This window comes from Mustela nigripes, chromosome 1 (genome assembly GCF_022355385.1).
Source record: "Mustela nigripes isolate SB6536 chromosome 1, MUSNIG.SB6536, whole genome shotgun sequence".
Classification (NCBI taxonomy): Eukaryota; Metazoa; Chordata; class Mammalia; order Carnivora; family Mustelidae; genus Mustela; species Mustela nigripes.
In genome coordinates, this window is record NC_081557.1 from 145,635,154 (window position 1) to 145,659,054 (window position 23,901).

General features: G+C 38.8%; 1 protein-coding gene across 9 annotated transcripts in view; it reads right to left on the reverse strand.

Moving 5' to 3' along the window:
• The window catches only part of GUCY1A1 (guanylate cyclase 1 soluble subunit alpha 1), a 61,056-nt gene extending 38,435 nt beyond the window's left edge, over nt 1–22,621 (reverse strand). Inside the window, exons 1-3 of one of the 9 annotated variants that reach the window (XM_059374791.1) lie at nt 22,273–22,503; nt 22,073–22,146; nt 8,788–8,871 (exon numbers count right to left, since the gene is read on the reverse strand). The gene's annotated coding sequence lies outside the window, so the exon portion shown is untranslated. The other 8 variants (XM_059374781.1, XM_059374774.1, XM_059374812.1 and 5 more) reach the window with 8 other exon arrangements.
• Between the last annotated feature and the right edge of the window lie 1,280 nt (nt 22,622–23,901).

Here is a 23,901-nt window from a genome sequence, read left to right on the forward strand (position 1 = left end):
GGACAGAATAAGAAATATATATTTGGCTTCTGCCTGTTGTTTCCTGGCACACAACTGCTGAAACCCAAGGAATCTCCAAAGTGATAAGACTCCTAGATAGCTTCAGGACGGGGCCTGGTTGCCAGGGGAACCAACCATATGATTAGAGAATCGGAATTCTCTATCCCAGCCTGGTCTCTAGAGAGAGGAGAGAGTCTGAAGGTTGAGTTAATCACTAATGGTCAATGATTTCATCAATCATCCCTATCTAATGAAGCCTCCATAAAAAAGCCTACTCAAAGGGGTTTTGGAGAGCTTCTAGGATGGTGAGCACATGAAAGGGCTAGGTGGGTAACACATGAGGAGAAGGTATGTAAAGGCTGTATTTTAAAAATACCTCTCTCTTCTACAATTTACAATTCACCCCAAAATCCCACCCTGGAGACCCCAGGAAAGATGTTCCCCTGGAAGCTCCTGGGGACATGATGGATAGTCAGGGGCCTTCTTGAATTCTCAGTTCAGCAGCTGAGCTCTTCTGATTCTTGAGACAGAAAATGACCTTCTGTCACCAGCAATGGGGTACAAATCCTTGATGCTCATGCTTAGAACCAGGCCAGCAAGGGTCCAGCACAGATTCCATTCCTTTCGAATTTTACATAATGATGAAATGAAAAGAAATCATTACCAGAAGTAAATTTTGGCTTCTGGATGTGTCCTTTGCAGGTAAATATTCAGATACAAAGTTGCATGTTGAGAAAGGCTAAGTTCTTTCCCATTAAATCCAAAACCACAGCCCTATTATTTTAATGATTTTTACATCTAATTGATTCAAAATGGAAAAATTAAAAGAAGCCTTCCTGTTCATAGTAAGCCCAAGCAATTTTGAACAAAAACTGAAAGTGAACCTAAAGACATAGGTATTTACGTAACAGAAGATTAGAAAACTAGGAAAGATGTTAGAGACTATGTATTGTAACCCTTCCTACTTACAGATGGCAGAACAGAAGTCAGATTTCAATGAGTTGGCCCAAACCCCAAAGTTACTGAGGTAATGGGGTCAGACGGGAATTCAGGCAGATGGACAGCCCAGAATTTACTCCAATATACAGCAGAACTTTGAGAAACATGAATTTGAAACTGCACTGGTCCGCTTATGCACAGACTTGTTTTTAGATAAATATGATACATTACTGTCCATGTCGTTTCCTTATGTTTTTTTTTCTTTTGTTGTTTTTTGTTTATTTGTTTTAGATTTTTATTTATTTATTTGAGAGAGAGAAAGCATGAGAGGGAAGAAGGTCAGAGGGAGAAGCTGACTCCCCATGGTACTGGGAGCCTGATGTGGGACTTGATCCCCAGGCTCCGAGACCATGAGCTGAGCTGAAGACAGTGGTTTAACCAACTGAGCCACCCAGGCACCCCTTTTTAACAGTAATTTTAGTTCAAGTTCCACCCTTAATAATTTGAGAGTTGAAAATACTTCAGCTTAAAAAAAATTTTTACTGGGGCACCTGAGTGGCTCAGTAGATTAAAGCCTCCGCCTTTGGGTCAGGTCGTGATCCCAGGGTCCTGGGATCGAGCCCCGCATCAGGCTCTCTGCTCAGCAGGGAGTCTGCTTCCTCCTCTCTCTCTACCTGCCTCTCTGCCTACTTGTGATCGCTGTCTGTCAAATAAATAAATAAAATCTTTAAAAAAAATTTTTTTTACTTAGTCCAGAGGCTTACATCTCACCCATACATCATTATTAATAACAGTAATGAATTAATACTAAAACATACCATAACATTGCTTTGGCTGTCTGTAGTTTCTACAGTATTTCTCCAGACTCTTTTTCATGATTTTTCTCATCACCTTTTGCACTTTCTCAAGAAGCTATCTTTAGCCCTTTTTCAATTACCTAAAAATATTTTCTAAATAACCTTACTCATGATCCAATCTTTGCCACTTAATTGAAAGTTGGTATGGAAGGGGGGCACCTGGGTGGCTCAGTCGTTAAGTGTCTGCCTTCAGCTCAGGTCATGATCCCAGGGTCCTGGGATCCAGCCCTGCATCGGGATCCCTGCTCAGCAGGAAGCCTGTTTCTCCCTCTCCTACTTCCCCTGCTTGTGTTCCCTCTCTCACTGTGTCTCTCTCTGTCAAATAAATAAATAAAATCTTAAAAAGAAAGAAAGAAAGAAAGAAAGAAAGTAAGTAGGAATGGGGGCACCTCGGTACCTGGGTGGCTCAGCTGGTAGAGCATCCAACTCTTATTTTCAGCTCAGGCTGTGGATCTCAGGATTGTCATATCAAGCCCCACCTCAGTTCCTCGCTCAGCATAGTCTGCTTGAAATTCTCCCCCCACCCACTGCTCTCACACACACTCTCTCTCTACAATAAATTTAAAAATTAAAAAAAAAAAGATTTTTAAAATTTATTTGAGACAGAAAATGAAAGAGAGCACTAGCATGAGCAGGGCGGTGGAGCTGGGAGTGGGGGGCAGGAGCTGAGGGAGAGGGAGAAGCAGGCTCCTGGCTGAGCAGGAAGCCTGTTGCCGGTCTTCATCCCAGGACCCTGAGATCATGACCTGAGCCAAAGGCAGATGCTTAACTGACTGAACCACCCAGGCAACCAAAATCTTCATTAATAAATAAATAAATAAATAACAAGTAGGTATGTTTCCAGACTCAATCTAACTGGTCCATGTAGATGGCAGTTTATTCAATTTTTGACTTCCAATGAGTTATTTTTTTAAATTTTTTTATTATTATTTTTTAAAGATCTTATTTATTTGCCAGAGAGAGAGCACAAGCAGGGGGAATGGCAGGCAGAGCAAGAAGCAGGCTCCCCGCTGAGCAAGGAGCCCCATGTGGGACTCGATCCCAGGATCCACGGACCATGACCTGAGGCAGATGCTTAACCAACTGAGCCACCCAGGAGTCCCTCCAATGAGTTATTTTATGCTGTAATCAAATGACAGAATGACTGGCTTGAACTCATCTGTTATAAACATGGAAGGGGTTAGGGTCGCTGATTAAATCTTTATTATCAAATTCACTCAATCTTTTCATTTTATTTTCACTGGATCTTGTGTGTTTGTGCTGATTATATATATATATATATATATAATACAATATATATATTGTATATTATATATATATATGATATACAAATTGAGAAGAAAAGTGTTTCAAAATGTTTTCCTATATATTTTCCTTTTCTATTTTATTATTCTACCTTCACCAACTTATTTATTTTTTATTATTTCTTTCCTTTTTTCTTATTTATTGCTTACCTTTTTTGGAAAGGAGAAATCTTGTTATAGATAGAAATTTATGAAGTTTACTGAAGTGTGACAAAGAAGCCAACAAGGTTTAGGTAATTACCTATCCTCTTTTCTCAGTTCTCTGTGAGAGTAGCTAAGTGAAAAACCACACGTTTCCTACAGTTCACTGCTCTTCAGAAGCACTGAGCCCAGGATCATATATTATTTGGTATTCAATAAATATGAGCTAATGTCAATAAAATATACTAATATTAGGCCATTATTATATCTAATATAAAAGACAAAACAGTTAAAAAAAGTTACAAAATTGAAGTAAAATAAGACTAATAAATTGGAGTCTATAAAATGTGTTGCTTCTTGAAAACAAGTTTTATAATGAAAGATTAATAAATGAACTTATAATTCAATCAATATTTATTGAGTTTCTGAAAAAGACAAAATTATTCCTTTCTTTAATTTTCTTCAAAGTCTAGTATGGGTGATAATATATTTTCATAAATGGCTATAATAAGAAGTGGAGGATAGGCACAGGCAGAAAAATAATAATATTTATAAGAAACATTGCTTTAAGGCAGTGGCAGCAAAAAGGAAGGGATAACTTCTTGGAATGCATGGAATTTGAGCTTAGTTTTGAAAGTAACTAGGGTTTGGCCATAAAGTCGTTAGCAAAAACTAAGCCCAGAGAGGCAAAACAGTGTAGGTCAATGTGCAGAGTGAAGAAAGCTGTGGGAAGAGGCAGGAAAGGATGGGTTTTAGAGATATTATAAAATTAAAGTTGGCATCACGTGGCAAATGACTAGATCCGAGGAACAGGATGACTTTGAGGTTTTGTCTGGAAAGATAATGGTGCCATTAATAGAGGGAATAGAAGAAGGCTTGAGAGAAGGAATACTGAATTCCATTTTGTACACATGGATCTTGAACTATTAGAAGGGCATCTAGGTAGAGATATATTTGAAAATTGGAATGTTTAATTAAGCATTAGAGACATGAGTGTGTGGTTCTCCACACTGAGGAAGCTCTTAAAGTTCACTTCAATTCAAACTGTTTAATGTCAAGGGCTGCAAGTAGAGAGAGAAAACTGCCAAATTCATTATCCTGGGGGAATATTCATATTTAAGAGTTAGAGAAGAATTGTTATGACTAAGACTGAGAAGTAGCAATCAGAAAACTGTGATGAGAATGGAAACAGAAGAGGACACATGTCCAAAAAGAAGTGTTATTTTGCTAGTCTGAAGAGGGAAAGGGGGTCTATTAGCTCAGTCCAATATAACAAAATATCATAGACTGGGTGGCTTAAACAGGAAACATTCATTTTTCACAGTTCTGGAAGCTGAAAACTCAACATCAGATGCCAGCATGGTTGGGTTCTGTAAAAGCTCTCTTCTCGGCTTGTACATGGCTACTTTCTCACTGTAGCCTAACATGGTGCAAGAAGAGAGAGAAAGAGCAAGTTCTCTGCTCTCTCTTCTTCTAAGGTACTAATCCCATCCTGAGGGTCTCACCTTCAGGACCTCACCTTATACCCAATCATCTCCCAAAGGCCCCAGCCTCCAAATACATTGGGGATTTTTAGAGCTGCAACGTATGAATTTGGGTGAGGACACACTTTAGCCCATAGCAAAAGAATTGAGAAAACGTCATTTGATTTTTAGATTAAAAAGACATTTATAGCTTTTATGAGACAAGTTTCCATAAAAATAGTAGAGTAAAGGTGAAAGGAACGAGGAGTTACGGTGAGGAGATACTACAGTGTGATCGATTACAGATGACATTGAGAAATACCAAGTTTGAAGGAAGGATTTTGAGAATGGGAAATCTCTTGTTCTTTATTTATGTATACTGGTAGTCTTCTATAAATAGAAATACTTATCCACATCTGTATCAAGTTAGCTTAGTCAAAGTACAGAGTCTTCACTTCTGATTAGATTATAGAAAATCACAAGAGACTCTCCTACTCCAGCCCCAAGAATGAAAACTTGCTAGATAAATTACATAATTATAGTTTTAAAAACTCTATCAGAGGGGGTCTGCATAAACTACAGTAAAAGTCGTACCACAATTAAAGACTTAACACTTTTTACTTTGATCAGAAATAAGGCAAAGATGCCTCCTCTCACCACACCTAAAAAATTGTATTGAAGTTAGATCCTAGTCATTGCAATAAGAGAGAAAAATAAAAGACAAAGATTAGAGAGAGGTAAAATTGTCCCTGTTTGTTGTCTGTATCTATAATAATTGTTCATGTGGGAATGCCCAAGGGATCTACCAAACATAAGCCTATCTAGTGATATTGAAAGTTTAGGTTCAAATAATGGCAATAAAGCAAAATTGCAATAAAGTGAGTCAAGTGAATTTTAGGTTTACCAATGCAAATAAAAGTTATGTTTATACCATACTATAATCTATTAAGTATACAAAAGCATTATGTCTAAAAAATGTACACATCTTAATTGAAAAGTACCTTACTTTTTTAGAGTTAGATTTAGATTTATTTATTTTAGAGTGCAGATGAGCGAGAGGGCAGGGTTTGGTGGGGAGGGGTGGGAGGAGAGGGAGAGAGAGAATCCCAAGCAGACTCCCTGCTGAGCAAGAGCCACCCCCCCAACAATGGAGAGCCTAATCCTGCCACACCACAATCATGACCACAGCCAAAATCAACAGTTGGCAGCCTGACTGACTCAGCTAGCCAGACACCCCTGAAAAGTACTTCATTGCTAAAAAACGCTGTCATTTGAGCTTTCAGTGCGTTGTAGTCAATGATCACAGATCACCATAACAAATATTAATAATGAAAAATTCTGAAATACTATGATCATTCCAAAATGTGACACAGATACACAAAGTCAGCAAATGCTGTTGGAAAAATATCTCTAGAAGACTTTCTGGATTTGGGGTTGCCACAAACTTTCAGTTTGTAAAAACACAGTATCTGTGAAGCACAATGATGTGAAATGTGTCTTTAACAGGTAGAACTAAGATGTGAATTTAGCAAAGCTGCAAAAACAACTACGTATGGAAGTATGCTAATCTACAAAAATCTGTTGTAATTTCTGTACTAATAGTGGACAACTGGGAACTAATATTTTTAAAAATCCATATATAGGGGGAGCCTGGGTGGCTCAGTGGGTTAAGCCTCTGCCTTCAGCTCAGGTCATGATCCCAGGGTCCTGGGATCAAGCCCCACATCAGGCTCTCTGCTCCTTGGGGAGCCTGTTTCCTCCTCTCTCTCTGCCTGCCTCTCTGCCTACTTGTAATCTCTGTCAAATAAATAAATAAAATCTTTTAAAAAAATCCATATATAATAATATCAATTAATATGAAATACTTAGGAATAAATCTAACCGAAGGTTTGCAAGACCTCTATATTGAAAACTACAAACCGTGTTCAGATAAAATAAGGAGAGCCAAAGAAATACAGAGGTATATTATGCTTAATATTGTTAATGTACCAATTTCCCTAAATAGTCTATAAATTTAAGGCAATCCCAATTAAAAGCCTAGCTATCGTTTTAGGAGATATGGAAAAAATGATACTAGGATTTAATGGAATACAGGGAATACAGAGAATAGCTAAATCAATACTAAAGAAGAAAAAAAGCACTTAAAGATTTATATACCTTATTTAAAAATTATTATAAAGCTGAAGTAATTGAAAGAGTTTGGTCTTGGTTTGAAAGGAGTAACATAGAGATTAATGGACTAGCAAGCCCCCAAACAGATCCAGATTTATGTATTCAATTATACAACCAACATATCAAGGCAATTCAATGAGGAAGGGAAAAAAAGGCTTTTTCTATAAATGATGTTGGAACAACGATATGCATATGGAAAAAAAATGAACATGGATCCATATTTCATACCACATACAGAAATTAATTCTCTATGGATCACAGCCATAAATGTGGAGATTAAAATGATAATACTTGTAGAAGAAAACAGGAGAAAATATTTGTGACCGTGTATGAAGCAAAGATGTTTAAATTAAAAAAACGAATCATGAAACATCAAAGAAAATAATAAATTAGACTTCATCAAAATTTTAAATGTTTTACTCTTCAAAAGATGCCATTAAATAAACAGAAAGCTAAGTCACACACTGGTAGAAAACATTTGCCACACATATATCAGCAAAGAAATTAAATCCAGAATATATAAATTTTACCGCTAAGAAAGCAAACAATTCAATTAAAAACGGGCAAGAGATCTGAACAGATATTCCACCAAATATATCTCTCTCTCTCTATATATATATATCTCGAGATATATATATATATCTCGAGATATATATCGAACTCAGGAAGAGATATTTATAGGCCATTCATATATATATATATAGAGAGAGAGAGATATATATCTCTCTCTCTCTCTCTATATATATGAATATATCTCTCTCTCTCTCTATATATATATATATATATGAATGGCCTATAAATATCTCTTCCTGAGTTCGATAATGTTAATTATAAAGCAAAAACCCATTGGAATGTCTAAATTTTAAAAGTCTGACAATGGCAAGACTTAGTGATGATGTGGGATAACTGGAATTTTTTAAATGCTGCTGGTGGGAATGTAAAAAGGAACAAGCACTTTGTAAAATAGTTTGGTGGTTTCTTAAAATGTTAAACATGCTTTCTCATACCACTCAGCTATCCCATTTCTAAGTATTCACCCAGAAAGAAAGGTAAACTTATTTTCAAACAATGACAGCAGTTTTGGGGGGGGGGTAATAGTCAACACCTGGAAACAATTTAAATGTCTCCGATCATGGCAACAGATAAAAAGAAGTGTTGTATAGCCATACATGTAAAAGACTATTACTCTGCTGATACACACAACAAGGAAGATAAATCTCAAACTGTGTGAATGAGACCACACATACAAGAATACATTACCTTTCCATAAAATCTAGATACTGCAAACAAACCTGCAGGAACACAATGCAGATCAATGATCGCCTGGGGGACAAAGGAGGAGTGGGGAATTGACCGGAAAAAGACACAAGAAAACTTTTAAGGGGTGATAGAGATTTTTTTTATATTGATGCTGGTGGTGGTTTCACATGTGTATACATCTGTCAAATCGTATCCAACTTTGTATTTTATATATTTGAGATTTATTTATGTAAGTTACACACTGGCTAAGTTGTTAAAAAAAAAAAACAAACTCAGTGGAGAACTCAGAGAAATCTAAATAACATAAGTTCCAAAAAAATAAATAAATAAAATAACAGGCCTAAGGAGAGATGAAACTCATAGCTATTTTCATCCCAGATGAAGTGGTGGAAGGTGACAGAATATCCCCACGGCAGAGGTCAAGAAAAGCTGATTAAATGTTTACCAACCTTTTAACTGTTGCAAGATAGATTAGAACTCAGTGACGCCCCACAATTTATACTGACTCAGCTCCATACTTGCAGTTTAATACACATGGGTGCATGTGTAAATAAAGCGTATCTATTGAGAAATGGCTAGCAAAGAATATGAAACAATCGGAAATACTAAAAATGAAAAATACAATAGCAGCAATAAAAAAATTCCACTTACTTGACTTAACATCAGAGGAAAGAATCAGTGAACTTGAAGTCAGGCGAACAGAAACCACCACAAGAGAATCACAAAGAGAATAAACTGCAAATAAATAAAAATAGGAGAGCACCTGAAATCTATACAGAAGTATCACAAGGTCTTTAGAGTCCCGGGTGGGGGGGCAGGGTGGGGAGGTGAGGGGATGCAGGAAGAAGAAATATTTGAAATGGCTGGGAATAGTCCACATTTGATAACAGCATTAACTCACAGATCCAAGAAGTTCAGCAAATACCCATGCAAGATAAATACAAAGAAAATCACACCTAAGTATTTAGTTACCAAACTTCTGAAATTCAAACATAAAAAGAAAAAAAAGAAGAAAGAAAAAAAAAAAAGGCAGCCAGAGAATCATGGAAAGTAGCGAACAATGAAACAAAAATTTAAGAACCGAAGAAAGAAAACAAACAAGTTTGTTTCTCTTAAATTATACACCCAACCACAAAAAAATATTTTAAGAGTTAATACATATGAAAAAAAGAGTAGCCTAAACATTACAAGCATAGCAACTTTAGACTGGTGGGAAATTTAAAGATATATTATTTTAATTTCACTGAAATTCTTTTTGCCTTGTTTTGTTTTTAAAATTTATTTATTTATTTATTTTTAGAGAGAGAGAGTGGGGTTGGATGGGCAGAGGGGAAAGAGAGTCCTTTTTTTTTTTTTTTTTAAAGATTATTTATTTATTTATTTGTCAGAGAGCGGGAGAGAGAGTGGCAGACAGAGGGAGATGCAGGCTCCCCGCTGAGCAAGGAGCCCATCCAGGACTACATCCCAGGATCCCTGGGATCATGACCTGAGCCCAAGGCAAATGTTTAACCGACTGAGCCACGCAGGTATCCCTAATTTAACCTAATTTCTATCAAAATTCTTTCAGATGCCTTAATTATCTCTTGTTTCATGCATATTTTTAGAAGTTCACAAATCTTCGAAACCTAACTCTAGAGTCAAAGTAGACTACTGTATAAACGAATACGCTATTGATCATAGGCAAAAGTCATTTACAAACCACCAGAAAATCTTTTCTATAGCCAGGAAAGCTGGTAAAACATAGTATTTAAGAGCATGGACACTGCCTACAAACACTGGTTCCACCCACCCCTAACTGAAGGTATGACACTAAGGCAAATTACTTTTCCGCTTTTAACTCCATTTCCCCATCTGTACATTAAGTGATAACACAGAATATTTCTCAGGGGCTCAATAAAGCTTTCGTTATAATTCAGTTTTAACAATATAATATGTATTTAATGAATGTTGGCTCCTAGTTTCTGAAATTAGGTATAAAACTATTCTAGCACCTGTATGTTACATTGTTACAGGCTTGGTTGGCCTAAAGCAGTAGTTCTCAGAGTATCATCTGCAAATTCTTGTGGATGCCCTGAGGCCCTTTAAAGGATATGCAACATCACAACTCTTTTCATAACAGTACTGAGGTACAGGTGCCCTTTTCATTCTCATTCTCTCAAAGGTAACGAGTGCATCTTTCTAGAAGCTATACAACATCTAACAATGTCCTCATTTTATCAGCTAACCAAATGTGTGCTTGTGTAGAATACTCTAAGGTAGTAGATTTAGTATAAAAATGTATGTATGTTCAGGGATTAACTCGGTTTGTTCTCAGAACTTCTGCTGTGTTCTTTCTGTGTTTCCCAGAAATCAATGGTTATACCTGCTATTATTTCCAGTAACTTCATCACTGTCCAACAAATCACTATTTTGAAATTTCTGAGTTTTTCTTGCACGTGCATGTAAACACAAAAAATAACTACATTTTTCTGTTTTGTTTTTCGGTAATATTAAATTATGTTGTTTTCTAACTTGTAAATTTTCACTTAACCTGCTATGTTAGAATTTAATAATATGTATTCCAATTAAAAGGAAAGATTATTGGTATTTTTCATATATTTATGGGTGGATTCTTGGCTTGAAGACCTTCTCACCCTCCACACCACACCATAGCTATATCTTCTACATCTGCCATGGTGAATTCGACAGCTTCCCAATACTTAAAAATTTTTCTGGATGAGATTCATGGTGATATTGATGAATTTGATTTTTGGTTACTATATGATAAAACATAAAGTGTGTCAACATGTTAGGCCTGGCAAAGCTCAGTGAACCAGTATTTTCCAATGACCATGTTTCAAAATCATGCATTAATAAAGATCCCTTCACAGAATATAGATTTTAATAGTTTCATGTCCCAAACTGCAAGCAACCTTTACGTTATGATCATTTTTCAAATTTTGAAATTTTTATACAAGAAAAATCTATAATTACCTGAAAATACTACTAAATGACTCCTCCCTCTTCAACTATGTATCAGAGGAAGGCTGGAATTTTTTCATATACTTCAACAAAAACAACCTGAATTTGTTAAATGTTAAAAAAATATATTACTTTTGGGGCACTTGGTTGCTCAGTTGGTTCAGTCCGACACTTGATTTCTGCTCTGATCAGGATCTGAGAGTCCTGGGATCAAGCCCTGCATCAGTCTCATGCTGAGGGAGGAAACTGCTTAAGATTCTCTCTTTCCCTCTCTCTCTACCCCTCCTCCCGCTCACATTCTTTCTCTCTCTAAATAAATAAATAAATAAAATATTTAAAAATTATATTACTTTCTACGTCAAAGAAGTATATAATATTGTGGGTTCTTTTACCAAATACATAGTTAGTGCTTATAAATAATGTACTTTAGGTTTATATTTCACAAATCATTTGGGTAACACCACTTCTTTCTTCCACAGCATTTACCTTAAGGTCACACTAATCTTTATTCAGTATCCTTGTCTCTGATACTGGATAAGAAAGTGTATTTCCTCTTCAAAGTCTATGTACTGTTCTGGACTCCATCACAACATGCTTTCTCTAGGACCTTTCTTTATAATTACTCGACCTAAACTTCCCTTAAAATCTTCCCTTTTTCTTCTACCTGAATTCTTCAATTTATCCATCCATCCATCCATTTGTTCATATACCCTAGAAATATTTGTTCAGCATCTATGACTACTTTCTAAGAGATGAGATTTCAGAAACCCAGAACAAAAAGCAATAAAAATAAACCAGCTCTAGACCTTTAAGGAATGTTTCATGTAGGGAATCGGATGTGGATGGACTAAACACAAAAATTCAGTTAAAGTGTGATCTGTCATGACATGTAATAGGAAGACAGAAAATCTGCACCCATTTTTTTTTTTTAAAGATTTTATTGATGTATTTGACAGAGAGAGACATAGTGAGAGAGGAAACACAAGCAGGGGGAGTGGGAGAGGGAGAAACAGGCTTCCTGCCTAGCAAGGAGCCTGATGCGGGGCTGGATCCCAGGATTCTGGGATCATGACCTGAGCTGGAAAGCAGACGCTTCACGACGGAGTCACCCAGTGCCCCAGAAAATCTGCATCTAAATATGACACGGTACACTGGTAAAGGCTTCCTCAAAGAAAAAAAACTTAATCTGCATCTTCTAGAATAAGTATGAAACAACAAGGCATAGAAAACAAGAAAGGTATTCCAAGAAGAAGAAAAAGATGTGCAGAAGACAATGACAGAAACAAACAAAAAAAGCCTGGTGACCAATTCCATAAAACAGAATTCAAGTAAGAGAATAACCAAGATATTGACCAGCAAAGTTAGACAGTAAAGTAAGTAAGGCTGGCAGACTACTTGAAATTACGAACACTGCATGATCTCTACAGCACTTAACATGGTTTTTAATACATGGCATGCAGCAAATTCTTGATACTCAAACAATGATCAGTGATTATTTACCAAGGACAGTTAATGTAAAGAAACAGAGCTAAACACCATTTTACCGTGTGTAAAACAGACTGTGACAACCTACAGCTACCAATTTCCACTATGTACTGAAACAGATACAATATTAAGATAAATATAACTAAACTGATGTTAATCTGGTTTGATGTAGGTGAGGAAAACATCCTAAGCACCCCCAGTTAGGATAGGGAACAAAAGTGTAAAGAAACAACTCTTTTCAGGACCCTAAACTTTTTTTTAACCTCCAGCTTCCTTTCTGAACACCATATTGTCCCCAGTGTACCCTACTTGTATCTACCTTTCTCATTTAGGTGCTACATGCTAGGTCTTTGAGTTTTCTTTTTCTCTTGCATTTGAAGGTCTACGGTCCAAGAAACCATACTCTTGCTTGAAGATAGAAGGCAACATGATAAATGTGACTTTTGCTATTGGGGAAACAAGGTAATGCTGTTCTTTCCTGTAAAAACAGTTATACCAGGACCTCCTAAAGATAAAATCCAAAGGACTACATTGATCCAAAGCAGTTATCCCTAGCAGACGACCAGTGGAAGAAAAACCTTATGATACCTCTCAAATGCAACTATCTTACCCTTGGCCACGCTATCAAATGAGTTGCAGGTGGTAATCCAGGCTAAATCAGGATAAATTCTTACAGCTTCAAAGGGTGGCAGAGAAAGAGGAGATGAGGAAAGCTAACAAATTAGGTTGGGATAATTTGCTATCTATCCCAGGAACAGGCTGTCTGAAGAAAGATCGCAGCTCTCCTATATACGACAGCTGATTTTTCAAGAGCATAAGACGACACACACGACAAGAGCTTAAGAGTTACTCTAAGCCAGTCACTGGAGAAAAGAACCAGAAATAGATGTGCACGGCATGTTAAATTGTTATTTGGGAGTAGAGGTGGACAAAGAAGAATGTTGCTTACAATTAGTGACTGTGAATATTTTAAAACACTTAAAAAATGGAATTTTAGCCAAAGAGTCTTAACTGGGAAAAGTCTTTTGTTAATCACATTTACAAATTAATACTAATCTATTGTAAGAATATTTTGTTTTAAATTTTGACATATCAAGTACTGACAAGGTTAATGTGTTTATCCAAATCTCTTCCATGTTACAGTTCTAATCCCCTAAATACTCCACCCATTGTGCTATCTTGATTGAATTTTATGCTCACAAATATACGACTCAAAAGTTTATATTATACCAATGGAACACTAAAATTCCTCACCCTGTGTGTTACTAACTCAATAATATAAACCACGTAACATTTCACAACTTTAATAATAGAGAGTATCTGAAGCTGTAAAATGATGGAAAATTGAGAACAATTAGCAGCTACAACATCCTTCAAATAAAATTAGACTAGTAAAAGAACAAAACTTCTCTAATAAAACCAATGGCATTAAAGTTACAGGATCTTCTCAACCTCACACATGGAAACACCAGATGCAACGTAAGGAGCCAAATAATTTCCTCGTTAAATCTAGAAAAGCATATCAAATTTTGAATAGTTTGAATTGATTTATGAAGGTTTAATTAAAAGTCATGCATGTGCTGCATCCTGTCCTTAAACTCAAAAAAACAAGATAGTTCTACATTCCCTAATAAAGCCAAAACCCAGCCTGGCATCCTGGTCTTTTGTAATCTAACCTCTCTTTACCTTAAATCTTTTTATAAATATGCCCCAACATAGCCTCATCACTCCAAGCAGGCCTGTATCATATGACACATTTTTACTGAGTGCTGAGGATCCATGGGGCACTTCTATTAGGTGTCTGTGACTAGAATGAGCACTAGGCAGAAATGGTACCTTCCTGCCACGAATAGGAGGGTACTGGTGGAAACAGGCAATTCAACAAGCAATTACAGGGCAGTATAATAATATGATGGGAAAGCACAGGGCATTGAAGGAAAAACATAATAAAGCACTTAACTCAGGCTGGAAGGTCAAGAAAGTTTCTGAGAAGTAGAGCTTAGTTTGAGATTATGAGGTTGATTAGGAATGGGCTTCCCGAAAACCGAGCAAAGGAAAAAGAGATCTAGAAATGGAGGGAGAGGTGGTAATAGTATTTTCCACAAAGGAATACTTCAAAGCTGTGCTGGAGGAGACCTGCTGTTACCCCTTCTCCCTCCAGACCCCGGTTCCTCATGGACATGCACGCACGTGGACGCACACGCGCACACCCCACGCTCAGCCCACTCCCCGCTTGCGGCTCTGCGCCTTTCCGGTTCTCTGCCCAGAGCACCCTTCCCACTCTTCTCTATATTTAAATCCTACAGGTCCTGCAAAGTCCCACATCAGTCCTCTTTCAAAATCTCAACGAAGAGCCAGATCTTCTCTAGAGAGCCTTCAGTAATTCCATCCTGCCAAGTTCCCTCCTTTAAGTTCTTCAGACCTCCCTAAAAAGGCACCATGGATATTAAGCTCATTTGTAAATGTTGCTGTGTGAAATTTTGAGACTACTTCTGGGTTCTGTTATCTCTACATGCAGACTTCAAATTCCCTCAAGTCAGCGACTGTGTCATAAACTGTGCTGGTATGTGGCCCAGTGACAAACATAATCCATAATAAACCTTATTGTGAGAAATACCAAAAAGAGACTGAGACTCTGAGAAGACTGTCATAAAATATAAAATAACCTGAATCCTCCAAAAATCATAAATTAAAAAAAAAAGTTCTTCCAATTCTTTTAATTTATCTTTCAGCTAAAGTGGAGATAATGGCATTTATTTGGGTAAAGGAAGAGTTCAAGGACTCGCAGGGGAGGTGAGGAAATTCAAAAGATGGCACAGAACTGGTCAAGCAGAATTACTCTATTTTGTTTTGTTTCATCTCCGTTCCTCAAGAAAACAATATGCATACTGGCAAAAATAAGACCAAAATCAAAATAACAAATTTAAGGCCCAAGGGATAAAATGATATTAAATATTCTAAACGAGTTTAAATCTACTTATGTGAAGGAACCGCATTACAAAGTACTGAAAGCATGTGTGGATGAAATAAGGGACTAGTTAAAATCATCTTTAAAAATATTACAATGAAGAGAAGGGTTGGCAGAAAAGGAAGAATCCAGCCATTGTCTCAATTTTCAAAACAGAGAAGGTGATTCCATCAACTCTAGCCTAGAGAGCTTGACATTCCCTATAGGTATGATTTGCAAAAGATTTGTAAAACTATGGTATGTGAGTATTCAGAATGTGAGGTGTTGTTACCTACAAGCTAGTGAAGGGTCACAGGGAGCATATCATTACATAAAAATAATAATTTGGTATCTATTCCGCAAAAAGTGGAAATGCATTTTTCCAAGGAATTTGATTGCATCTGTCACAGTATACTACTGGGCTACACAAAGGAATGTAAATGCCAAAGATAGAGAATTAGTTGAGGATATAATTGGGGGGACATCCTCATAAAGAGGACTAATAATTCACAGACTAATGTAAAGCAAGAAGAAGGTGTCCAGGATCTAGGATCGTGCCAGATGTCCCTCCAGTGCAGCATTTTGCAGTTATTTGGATGAAGATCTTAAATGGATCCTAATCAAATCTATTAATGCCACCAAATTGGGAAGAATGGCTAAACTTTATCAAGGAATTAGAATCCAAAAATACCTTGACCTTTTGGAACAACAGACTAAAGGTAAAGATCAAATTTAATTGCAGTAAGTATTTTTAAAAATCCCAACTCAAATGGCCAAATGCACAACTGGGGAGAAGTATATCTGCATCAGAGTATGGGTAAAAGGATGCATAATTAAACAGTGTAGTGTGGATGCAAAAAAAAAAAAAAAAAGTGGGGGAAAGACAGATTAGAGTTAGGATGAGTAGTATACAGTATCCAGAGGATGTAACCAGATATATTCAATGATATCAGTCCACTCATCTATATTCAGCTCTGGGGACCACACTTTAAGAAAAATAGGAGGGTATTCAAAAGAGAAATTCCCTGATGAGACTTTCAAGGCATGTCAAATACAGATGAGTTGAAGGAACTGGACGGGACCCATAGAGACCCAAGAGTTGTCATATATAAAAGCCTTTTGTATTAGTACTCTAAGAGGTAATAATCAGCACATAAATATTATAGAGATAAATAGTTTTGTTCAATATAAGAAGAGAGTTCTTATGCTCAGGATGGGTCAAATAAAGAAATGCCTCCTAAATTCCAAATGAATCTTGATAAATGGTTTGCCTAAGTTGAACTTAATATTCTCTGTGAAGATGGAAATAAGGTCATCTGCTAAGAATGAAAAGAGTAAGGCTAAAGTGGGCAGATTGGAAAATCTGGAAAAATCTGGAACAAGTACTATGGAGAATTTGATATGGAATTATCCAAGAGAGAATAAAATAGCTTCCTAGCACTGTTAACCATCTCTTTTTATTTTTTTAAGATTTTATGTATTTATTATTTGAGAGAGAGAGAGATTGAGAGGGATGTGAGTGGGAGGAGAGGAAGAGGGAGAAGCAGACTCCCGTTAGGCAGGGAGTCCGAGGTGGGACTTGATCCCAGGGCACTTAGTTTATGACCTGAGTCATAAGCAGACACTTAACTTATAGAACCAACCAGGTGCCCTACTAACCAGCTCTTAAGCTGAAGTTAACAGTAAATCAGATTCTGGTAGCTCTGGTGGCAAGAGATCTGAAGTCTGGAGCAGAGTTGACATTGCCATTCAAGATGAGTGTGGTAAGTAAAGAGGAAAACATGAGAAAATTGGGGGTGCCCAACTAACAGTGATGGGAGAGAAGGGTGTTGGGTGGTAATGAGTGAGTGGAATTAGGGGAGGGGGAGGGATAAGATGTTGTTGGTAAGAAATGTGAAATGCTTGACTTTTGGTCCAGCTGGGGCAACCCTGAGGGATCAGAAGGCCTGAAGGGGTGAATACTAGTGGACCCCCACCGGGAGGTCAAGCAGGTTAGGGTCCTCTGAAAGCCAAATCATAGATGTTGAATGAAGCCCTGAACAACCTCCCTTTATTTTAAGATTCCCAAGGAAAGCAGAATGTTCAGGAGGTCAAAAAGCACTGGTAATGGGGTCAGGGTAACACAAGTTAAAGATGTAAATTAAAAAAACAAAGGGTAGGGGCACCTGGGTGGCTCAGTGGGTTAAAGCCTCTGCCTTAGGCTCAGGTCATGGTCCCAGGGTCCTGGGATCGAGCCCCGCCTTGGGCTCTCTGCTCGGAAGGGAGCCTGCTTTCCCCCTCTCTCTCTCTCTGCCCCTCTGCCTACTTGTGGTCTCTGTCTGTCAAATAAATAAATAAAATCTTAAAAACAAACAAACAAACAAAGGATAATTGGACAATGGTGAAAGAAACAGCAGTTTACAAGCAGTTCTGAACAGGCTGAAAGCTATATGAGAAAAGAGCACAGCAAAATCTCTCAATGGTCAAGACCAGAATATTCCACAGGGCGTCAGTGCAAGACAAGTATTTCTTTTAAAAAAATTGTATTCTTGAACAGAATTTAAAAACAAAAACAAAAACAAAAACACCTTAATGCAACAATTACAAAGACAACACAATTAAGCTTATTAGACACCTCCTGTGTGCCAGGCTATGGACCCAGTGATGAGTATCCTGAAAGAGATATGAGTCTGGTAGGCAATACAAGGCATATTTACAGGTATTTTTAATGTAATGCCCCATAGAAAAAGGAGACCTGTAGATAGGTCAGACCTGGAAGAAAATTCAGGATTAAGAAGTTTTTTTTTTTTTTTTTCTGGTTTGCTCAACTTCCTTTCCCCAGGGTGTTCATTCCCAAAGCCATTGTCTTCTGTTGGCTTCTTGCTAATTCCTACTGTGGTGAGTAGGAGGAGGTGGTATGTGAGTTAATTAAATTGAGTTGCCTTTGATTTTCTGAAAGGGAGGGTTCATTTTATAAAACTAGTATTAATTTCCAGAAAGCATTTTGGGTAAGTGATAGGAGTAACTACAGGTAACTAGAAGAAGTAGTTGTAGCAAGGGGTAACCATGCCCCAGAGACCCTCAAGTTTTATAAAGCATTCATTCTTTCCTACTGTAGGCTGAGGAGGGAGCTTACCTACAGCTCTACACTCCTTGCAAATAGTTCTATTCATACTGTATAACCCGCATGACTATAGGAAGATAAAATCTGTTGGCCTGAACCCAGGAGAGAGAAAATAATATGAAATAGGTCAGACACTTCCAAACTGAGAGATATAAAATAAGCAAATGTGATTCAGGATAGCCAAAAGAGTATTCTAACCCCAAATAAGTCAACGAATCTATGGACAACCAAATTTGTTCATATAAAGACCTAAAAATTATCAAAAATTCTTCTTGTATCAGGTCAAGGTAGAGATACTCAAAACTATTGCATAGGGCACCTAATAAATACTTATTGAATAAATCCAGGTGGCCTAGAGACTAAAACCTAAAATTATTGTTATTTTATGAAATAAAATATCTTTTTCTATAAATATGCAGAAAAGTAATTAGTAGTATTTAAGAAAAGTAGCTTGGGTGAATATCTATAATTAAATGGTATAAAAATCAGTGCCATAAAAGTTATGTATTTCAGCAAAAAAAAAGAAAAGCTAAGCAACTTGCTGGCAGATCTGACATATAGAAAATATTCTCAATATCTAATTTCCCCCCAAATTTTTTCCCAATAGTAAGATACTTTTTGGTTTATTCAAATACTGCTTTAGCTTTCTACTTCTCCTTCCTTGAAAAATTAATTCTTTTTTTTTTAAGATTTTATTTATTTATCTGACAGATAGAGCTCACATGTAGGCAGAGAGGCAGGCAGAGAGAGAGAGAGAGGAGGAAGCAGGTTCCCTGCTGAGCAGAGAGCCTGATTCGGGGCTTGATCCCAGGACCTGGGATCATGACCTGAGCCGAAGGCAGAGACTTTAATCCACTGAGCCACCCAGGTGCCCCGAAAAATTAATTCTTAAGGCAAATTTGATTTTAACTAGAGATTTTTTGGGTACTGATCTTATTTGTTTAAAAAATCAATATTGTCCTCCCTACAGTCATTATTAATTGTTAGCAAATGTAATCTACAAATGTAAATACAGGATTTAATCTCCCTGATATGGTTTCTGACAAAATTCAAGGTTATCCAATTTTAATTTATAATAAAACAAACAAACCTGCTATTAACTAAAGATTTAAGTCTTTTTGTTTCAAAAATATCTATGACACAACAGTTGACATTTAGGCACAATAATATTTTATTGATGTATTTATAACAGATGTAATTTAATTTTAGTTATTACTTCTTTAGTTTTTGGTGCAATATTAAAACAGTTTTTCACAATAATGCCTTAAAATAAGAGTGTTTCATAAACCATAGTTATAAGAACTATAAGGACTAAGGCTTATGAAGTTGCCCACATTGCTCTTTCCTTTGCTGTTGCCAGATGTAAGTCAAATACCTTTACATTTTCTTCCACATTCTCTAATGACAGAAAACTACCTTAGATATGTTATACCATCTAAACAAGACATCTAAAACCAAGGTCTCTAAGGGATTACTTATATTCACACACTTTGAAACACCACACCAAGTATATTTCTGTTTGGTTTCAAATAGAGAAAAATAGAATTTTTTAAAAAAATTTTCTGTGTCATACTAGCAAGAGATCTTACAGTACAAGCAGAAACAGAATATACCAATGTATGCATCACAAATTTCTACTAAATAGAGTTCCTCTACCTAAGTTTCCTGATACATTTAAAAACACACAAGGGGGCCTATCTTACATTAAATGTTTAATTATTGTAACATGAGTTATTCAAGATTTGCTCCTACCATTTTATGTCTGCAGGCTTTATGTGGAAAGCCTATTGTTTTGACAAGAAAAAATAAAGCTTTTATATTTTAACTTTGTGGTTAGTTTCCTGCTGGGTCAAAAATCCCTATGGATGTCTGAGGACTCTGGACTACCGCCCTAAAAATGCAGGGACTCAAATGTTTACATACAATGTCAAGAGCTTCGTGACTCCTACACAGAGATCTACAGACTCAGTTGCTTAACTCAACGAATACAGACTACACAGATAGTCTCACCTAAGGAGTAATGAAGCTTATAGGGCTTTTTGACAAATTAAAGTTTGCTTTGGAATTTCAGATTTTCAGAATGTTGTTATATTTTTACTGTTACTGATTTTTTACCACTCTTCATAGTAAAGCACTTGACAGGACCACTCCTGAAGAAAAATACAGCCATTTTAGGAAAAGCAACAGATTACTTCCACACTATGAACCAAGCTATAAAAACCTCTATCATTAAGTGCTTCAACGTTTATGTACATAACCAGAGGGTTAATGATGCTCCCACCAAGACTAGTTCAAGTATACTTACTTGGGAGACATTTAAAGATATCACCATCGGAAGACTGATCCTGGAAAATCACTACTGATACAGAATAAATGCGATCGCGTGCGCGCGCGCGCGCACACACACACACACACACACACACACACAATATGGCCTGTTGTACTTAAAACTCAGGAGTTTTCAGATCCTTGGAAACCCGGTGCCTCTGACCGGTTACCATGAAGGCGTCCAACCTATATTACTTCGGAAGATGAAAACTGCTCATCGAGTGCAAAAGGGAGAACCACAGGAAATAAGTGAGCAAAAGAAAGACGCATGAAATCCATAGCCTGAAATCACATGACCACGAAGCACTGCAGCCCCTCACACAAATGCCACCGTGAGGCCGCTTAGCTCAGCAGGAACAGGCTGCATGCAGGCACAGCCTCGACGCGCAGAGACAGCCCTGATCCCCAGTTCACCATTTCCCCAAGTGCTGCGGTCTTAATGAGAACAGAAAATTGGTCTGCCAGATTAGACCGCGCCCGCGCGCGCGCGCGCGCACACACACACACACACTTACTCTTCGGTTCAGCCCCGAGCAGCCCCGCTGGAAGTTTGCTGGTTGCTTTCTCTAAGCAATTCTGCGATCGTAGCGGTTTGCTCCCTACAAGGGCGAATGGCTCGCCCACGCAGCAGCCGGCGGGGTGAAGTTGCGGTGAAGCCCCGGCGCGGCCTCGAGCCCCGGCCGGCTCTAAGGTCCCGGCCGCCCTTTGCTGCCGCAGCTGATCCTCGCGTGCGCCCAAGGCCCCGGCACCCCGGCCGTGGGAGAGCAGCTGCCCCAGCGCGCCCCGCGCGTTTTCTCACGCCCTGGCTTTCCTAGGGCCCGCGCTGGCGCTGCACGGCCCGGCGCCCACCCCCTTCAGTCCTCTTCCCTCCGGCCCCGCAAACCGCCCCCCCTCCCGAGCCCTGAGCAGGGCCCCCCGGGCGCCGTCTGCTTTGCTACTTCGCTCCTCCCCAGCGTGGGAACCGGGCTCCGGCCCCCAGGGGCCGAGCAGCTGGGAGCGCACGGAAGTCTTCCCAGGGAGGGGTAAGGGGAAGAGCCCAGGCCACCGGCCGGGGGAGAAGGACTGCCTCTCTGGGGAACCCCGAGCCGCGTGGGCATGCAGAGACCACTTACTCGTTGGCTTCCCAGACCCGGCGGCTGCGTTTCCGGATCTCGGGCAGCTCCCGGGCGCGCCCGGCAAATCCCCACTGCGAACGCGGAAAGACAGTAGGCGTCAGGGACAGAAGAGGATGAGCGGGAGAAGGGACCCTGCAGCCGCACCTGTCAGTCCGGGCGCGAGTGCATCCAACCAAACGCGCGACCGCGGTACTCACACTAGGGCTCACTCCTGTCTACCTGCTCAACAGGCTGGGCGGGACGCGACGTGCCTTGCAAACCGGATTCCCCGCTCTGCTCCCAAACACTCAATCAGCTCTGGCCGGGCTCCCTCCCTGTCTCTGTTATCTCTCTCCCTCTCCCTGACGACTCCAAAGGATCCCTTATAATCCCTTTCCCTACTGCATTCAATCAAGTTCTTGTCAGAATCCTTCCCCTTCCCTGCACCGAAAGACTGAAAAAGAAAGTAGCGACTAAAACCAACCATGGTGAGGTCACTGGGGTCTGGGTCCTGCTGATGATGTGCTCGCGATGCTCCCTGCCCCCTGTCCCCACCCTCCAACCCCCCAAACCCCGGGCAGGTGTCCGTCGCCTGGGGCGGCTCCAGGCTGCTCTTGGCCTTTTGGCCTCGCCTTTAGCGCTGCCAAAGAGTCAGTAAACTGCAAAGAAACCTGCTTTGGAAAATCTGCTCTGTGTTAGAGTCCCACCCACTACGCCCAGGCTAGGGCAGGGGAACTGAGTCCTGGCCTCTCTCCAGCCGCCCAATCGCCAGCCGGGCAGTTACAGTGCGGAGACAGAGAGAAGGGACAGGGACAAAGGAAAGGAAACAAAAAAGGGAGGAAACCCAAGGAAAATTTGGCTCACTTAGGAAAAAAAAAAAAATCTGCACTATGCACTCGTCCAGAAAAACTGTCGTTTACAGTAGTTAAAACCTCCAACATTTCTACTGGGAAGTTAATACCAAATGGATGGTTTTCTTTTCCTGTTTTACAGGTTTTAAAGCCAATCTAAGGCTCTGCAAATGCGATTCTGCGATTGCAAAGCTTATGCATCTTCCCAGTAAAGTCCTGATTCTGCTTGGTTCAGTGCATTTAATTCTATTGGTGGTGGTGGTGGTGGTGGTGGTGGTGGTGGTGGTGGAGTGTGTATGTGTGTGTGTGTGTGTGTGTGTGTGTGTGTGACAGAGAGAAAGAGAGAGAGAGAGAGAGAGAGAGAGAGAGAATTCCAGCACAGAAAAGTAAGTTCTGATACTCATTTTGGGTCAGTTTTCTGACTTAAAAAAAAATCTCATTATGCTGCTTCATTGTGAATCCATAATTAATGCTGATTATTATGTGTTCCTTCCTTAAACCCAGGACCACCACTGTGCACTAATTAAATCTGCAGTAGGTGACTATGTCAGCCTTGTGGGATTGTCTCAGGTTATCTCAGGGAGAAATCAAGAACAGGAAGAACTAGAAAACCAGTTAAGTAGAGGCATGCAAACAATAGTTTTAAATAATCAACTATGATAGAAACATAACATATTAAGAAGACTAAGGGTCTTTCTTGGGTCTATTTAGAAAGCAGAAAAACTTAATTTTTACAACTGTATTATATTTTACAACGGCATATATATTTTCACACCCGAATTATACCTCATAATGTGTAAGTATTTGGAGAACAACTACATATGCACCCTTCGCCTTTTGTATCTATAATCCCCTGTAGCTCACAAGCTTTGAAGAAGTTCTTCAGAGCAATCTGAAATACTACCCAGGCTATAGTCCTCAGGGAGACAATGAATAACGACGAACGCATTGACGAACCTACCTAATGAGCGTGGCTTTCTTTCAGTGGACAACACA